Source organism: Haliotis rubra, unplaced genomic scaffold, assembly GCF_003918875.1.
Source record: "Haliotis rubra isolate DU_JTF1 unplaced genomic scaffold, ASM391887v1 Scf100, whole genome shotgun sequence".
Taxonomy (NCBI): domain Eukaryota; kingdom Metazoa; phylum Mollusca; class Gastropoda; order Lepetellida; family Haliotidae; genus Haliotis; species Haliotis rubra.
Window position 1 is genome coordinate 1525979 of NW_025764893.1, and position 6000 is coordinate 1531978.

General features: G+C 39.3%; 1 protein-coding gene across 1 annotated transcript in view; it reads right to left on the bottom strand.

Annotated features, from left to right (window-relative positions):
• LOC124266741 (LHFPL tetraspan subfamily member 2a protein-like) overlaps positions 1-1348 on the bottom strand; it is a 127597-nt gene extending 126249 nt beyond the window's left edge. The window contains exon 1 of the mRNA XM_046701551.1: positions 1295-1348. The gene's annotated coding sequence lies outside the window, so the exon portion shown is untranslated. The remainder of the gene's footprint in view (positions 1-1294) is intronic.
• Between the last annotated feature and the right edge of the window lie 4652 nt (positions 1349-6000).

The following is a 6000-nucleotide window of genomic DNA, read 5'->3' on the forward strand; positions in this document are numbered from 1 at the left end:
GTAATATATGATCTCCATTCTCCAGGTACTCTGTTCATTAACGAGCGACTTGCTGCCAGCCCGGCGTGATAGGTTGTACATGGCGCTGTTAAAGAATGTACAACAGGAATTCAAGATGCTTAAATACAGCTATGAGGGCATTCGAAGGAATCTCCGTGTTAATTCCAGATTATGTTACAAATAAAGACATGTCGAATACAATCAAAACAAACAACTCTTTACCGGTTTAAATCGGTCTCAGACTTTATTTTTATAAATCGATATAAAATTGAGATGATTAAGAAAAACATAATCAAACACAACACAAGGCTTCGACCTCAATCTATCAAAATCCAATCTACATTCGGTATTTCTGAATCAGGTCCCGCGTCGTGGATGGAGTTGATTAAATTTTCCCATACAGCTAGACAAATGATTGACTGGCGACCGTTACTTGACGTCAAACCGACAGATTAATGTTCTCCAGTTATTGTAGTGTGTACCTCTACAGGGTTTTATTCCAAATAATTCATTTTGATGTAAATCTGGTCCCAGTTACACATTTGTCAGAACGATTCGTAATGAATTACGTAAAATAAACGTGGTTTGAGAGTATACGCACTGATTTACATACTACTGGTCATTTGGGTTCAAGAGTAAACGAACTAGGTCAATGCAACTGTCCATTGTGGTTCGAGTCTATACGTACTAGTGTCCGCGGTGGTTACTTGGGTTTGAGAGTATACGTACTGTTGGATGTACCAGTGGTCAAGTGGTTTCGGGAGTACAGAGTGTAGTTTCTTGACCACTGGTCAGTTTGGTTAGAGAGTATATGCACACATGACTATGACACTGGTTTTTGGGGTCGAGAGTACCATTTGGCATTGTGGTTCATGTAATGGAAAATGAACGGTTCCTAGAACACAGTACACCTCTGTATTATTCGCCAAAACGAATGTTGTCCCATGTAATATATGGGTACTATTGTCAAGACGGACAACTTCTCTTTCGAGTAAACACATGACATTTCCCAAACTACTAATAATTACGGTTGAAAATTATTCAACGTCTTGTAGCGACAACTGACATATGGAGTATATCATTGTGTGTGTGTGAGTTTTATATATAAACGCATGCGCACACACACACACACACATATATACATATATTTAGGTGTATATGTATGTGTATATATGCATATGCTGTTGCATTCATATCACCGTTGTCGTATCACAATGGGATTACCACAATATCTATAGAAATCAAAATAAATAGGAGAAATATTCGAAACAAATTCGTTTCCAAATAACCCTACCTGCGTCGTCGGCTGTTCGTTCACACGAGAGCAGGTATATCGCTTAATCTTTGAAAACAAGCCAAGGTAAACGAGGGGACCTTTACCACGCGATACATAGAGCTGACTGCTAGCTTATGGCTATGTGTTCAACAGATGTTTACTCAAGCTTGTATCTCCCCGCATAAACACGTATGTGTTCGTTTATACTTACACCAATCTCCTCAATTATTACGTATTCTGTGGGGGAATGAAGTCTAAATATCGGGGGCTGGTAAATATCATCTGTATAAATATTACGATTGTCCACATGTTTGAAACAATATGCTGCATTTGGTCTTATCGTTAAGGGCAGCGCCATCTTTAATCGCGAGAGTCATCACGGTGCTTTCGACTTACACAAACAATCGTGAGAAAAACAGGACCATACGGCGACATCACTTGATTCATTTGAATAGAAAGTTCATAAAGGAGGGGTTTGATTCAGAACGTCCTTTTATACGTATCTCTTCTTGATCTCAGAGGTTTAGGGAGGTTCATTGTAGCCATAACTCCGGTTCATGGAAAAAATGTCGCGGTGTGGGTTGTGTTGTATCGGAGAACATCAATTTGTTTTTGCGGTATAAACTTGATCCCAGAAGATGTTGATTTGCATCTGATCTACATTTCACTTTACTGTTCCTCTGGGTTATAAAGATGTGTTTCTAGATTGGTGGTTTACGACCCCAGCGTCCAACCCAAGTCTTTCCCTGAGATTCCTTTCCGAAACATTGCTAGGTAGCTGCTCAAGTTAACCTAGAAAGTTAACTTGGTCAAGCCATATTTCAATATCGAAATAATCTATCTCCTAAACTACTGAATGCTCTTTAGCCACCTTGTCCAAGACCTCTCAATCCGCTGTACACAGTTGTGTCCCTTATACGTGACAGAATCCGATGCTCGTGATTCGAGTCAAAGTTAATTAATGGTTGTTTTAGCACTATACCTAGTCTGTATATCACAGTCCCCGAACCGTAACATGTTCCCTTCTCCTAACAATTTCTGTAATGCTAAAGCCCTTGACGTAGCAAGTCTAGATTTCCTATGGCTCTGAATCACCCATCTCACTGGGGCTCCTTTTCAATTTGGAAGGAATTATTTGTTTCTATTAAAATTGTATATATTCAGAGACTAAGTGTTAGTCTATACATCACTCAAATTCATGCGTTTCACCAAAGGAGACATATGGCTAAGAAATTCGAATCTTTGGGCCTTTATCCCACACAATTCCAACAGGATGTGACACATAAAACACTGGCTCAAAGCAGCATCAAACCAAATTCACTCGTTGATACAGAAAGATAATTTCATAAAAATAAATTACAACATCTAGAGTTTCAGCACGATCAAGAGATGATGATGATGCATTTCAGATGAAGTTTCATGGGAAGATTCTCACAAGAAAATTCCTTAAAAACTAAAAAAAAACTTCAAAGGTAATTGAACGATATTTTCATTTAATTATAGATTTAATCAGACTGAATATTTTTTACCTTTTTCAAAATTGAATATTTTCCGATCCAATATCCAGACCGTAATTGTTTTTTTAAAAAGCTTAAACCCTAAAAGGGGTGGAAAAAATAACATCTGCCTTAGATATCTTTACCTACATCATTGCTGAAAATATTTGTGTTGGAAAATACATTAACTGTGGTGGTTTAGTTTTAAGCTTGAAGTCAATCTGATTTGACACGGATTTCATGCCTGCCTGGTTTAGATTATAGAGAGCGACACTTCAGTTGGGTAATCAGGCATTCACTTCAACTAGTAGTCGTCTCATGTTACGAGGCAATTAGAGCGCGAGACAGCTGAGGTGAATGCGGGTAAAAAACTGGAAAACCGTCATGTATGATATATACTGAAACTCCGATAAACCAGACCCTGTCAATCCAGACCATACGTATTCCACACGAATAGTGTTGGGTATGTTTATGTGAAATTCAGTTTTACAGAATACTCTATAAACTGTACATTTCTTAATCCGAACGATTTATGTGAATCGGTGATGTCCGGATTAACGGGGTTATACGATATACAAGTTGTAACATGACCGTGTGGTGAATCCGAGCGAGTGTGGCTTTAGTTCAATAACTTTGAACACGTTTTTAGTTCAATCACAGTGGGGAAGGCGGTTTCACAGTGAAAGTCATAAAGACATGCACGACATTTGTGAAACCAAAGAGCGTACTGGTATGATGTAGACAGGCCAAGGACCATAATCCTGCCGAATATTAACATAATAACCACGTCAACGAAATCCTGGCATCTAAGGAACATAACTCTGAATAGGCAATCCCAAAGACATTACGATCAGGACCCGTTACCTCCGGTGACTATAGATGCGGAAACGACTATCGTAACTCTATGTTAGTCTATGGGGTTACATACTATTGGGATAGCGCTAGTCTGAGATTGTGACATACTATTGCGATGACTATAGGAAACAACTGACATACTATTACGATAGCGATAGTTTATTGTGACATACTATTGGGATAGCGATAGTCTATTGCAACCAACTATTTCAATACTATTGCAATAGATGTTTTCTCCTTGCATTGTCTCATTTGAAGTCATTTCCCAAATGAATGTATAGTTTATATGAAATAAGATAAGTTGAAGTAGTTTCTGTCTCTTTAAATAACTGACAATAAACTTAAAACCCAGATCAAGTAAACAGTTAAAACCTAAACTTATTGTTATTCACAATTTCGAACTTAAAGTCGCCTGCGGTGTTTGCCGCCATGTTTGTTTTAGAGGTAACAAGGGCGGATAACTCCAAATCAAAGTGAACGAATGTGATACGTCCTTATTTTGCGCTGTGCATTTATCAACAGAAATGAATTACTAAACTAATGATAGTCACACATAATATCGATGCATCGATAGTTTTTCGTTTCTACCATCGATTAAATGCCATCGGAGATTCATCAATGGCAATCCATCGATAGTTCGATGCATCGTTACAGGACTAATGCTTTTCCTTTTCACGATCGCCTCGTACTATCAGTGACCCATTCATATAATGTCCCCCCGCTATTTGTGTCTTACGCTCAGCGAAATTTGTATCGGTGACTAATCGAGATGATCATTCTGTCATAACTATTGATCACTTGTGAAAACTAATTCCGTGTGCCCCTACTCAAGGTATCCTGTTTATTTGGACAATCTTTGGCTACCAAAGATTATAACACGTGTTATTATTATTATTATTATTTTATTATTATTATTATAGGATATTTATATAGCGCACATATCCACGCACTAGTGCATGCTCAAGGCGCTGGTATTTTTTCCCTCGATCATTGGATCTCAATCTCAACGGCACACCGCATTATCAATCTCAACTCCCTGGGGAGTATACAACTCTTGCAGCCACTAGGCGCACCGAGTTATTGTGGCTTTCTCATCCTAACGAGGTAACATATCCGCAGTGTTGTCATTCATATGAAATTATTTTTTGCCGATAGATTTGAAAATAACTAATGACTAAAATACTGTCGCCTAAAATAAAAGTTTTATTTTTACCTTTAATGTCAAGAAATTCCCTTGTGTTGTTAGGTTTCAATTAAAGCTCAAGTTCATCATGCTCATTCTGTTGATCACTGGATTGTCTGGTCCAGACTCGATTATTTACAGACCACCGCCATTTAGCTGGGATATTGCTGAGTGGCGTTAAACAACAAGCAAACGAACTTCAATCAATGATTCATCTTTGTTAGCTGAAAGATGACCAAACAGTCACTTCGAGACAAACAGTAACGATAGATGACTCCCCGTGCCACAGTTACTTCGAGACAAGCTGAAATCGTGATAACCGTACCTCAGTCGACGGAAACATGAGGATCAGAGTGGACATATTGAGGTGGTCTGTATCAGAATGGATTCCAAATGACTCATTTCGCGGTAAGGATTATTCGAAATTAGCCAAATGCACGACTCGTATTGGTCGAGGCAGAAATGTTCCCAAAAAGTGCCTCAACTAGAGATAAGTATGATTCGAAATATGCATTATAAGTGGATAAGACGCTTGTAACAATATTCCAGCAAGATCATTGCGGGGGACACCGAAGATGGGCTTCACGAATTGTACCCATGTGGGAATCGAACCCGGGTCTTCGGCGTGATGAGCGAATGTTTAACCACTGACTGAGTGAGTATGGTTTTATGCCGCTTTTAGCAATATTCCAGCAATATCACGGCGGGTACACCAGAAATGGACTTCACACATTGTACCCATATGGGGAAACGAACCCGGGTCTTCGGCGTGACGAGCGAACACTTTAACCACTGGGCAACTACACAGCCCCATATGCTTTATGAAAGAAACATATTAGTCGAGAGAGAGGTAAGTATCATTAGAAATGTAAGTCAGCGTGAAATAGATTCCAAATAAATACCATGTAATATAACAGTGATCGGGCTATCGAATTTCGGGTATATTGATGGACTCCCGGGTTTATAGTCACAAAACCCCTCAACGCCGTCACTGAAAGAACTGCCCTTGCTTCACCCGGGATCTAATAACTGCTGGCTTAAATGTGCCAAACCCAGCTCGCCGGCGTGAAGACGACCCAACTATTTTCTTATTACACTGTAATGAGACCAAAATGAGTCGAAGCCACGGTGGTATTGTTTGCCTGACACGTCGTGGTGTCGTAGTCGTCGTGAATATTGCCGCGACATCG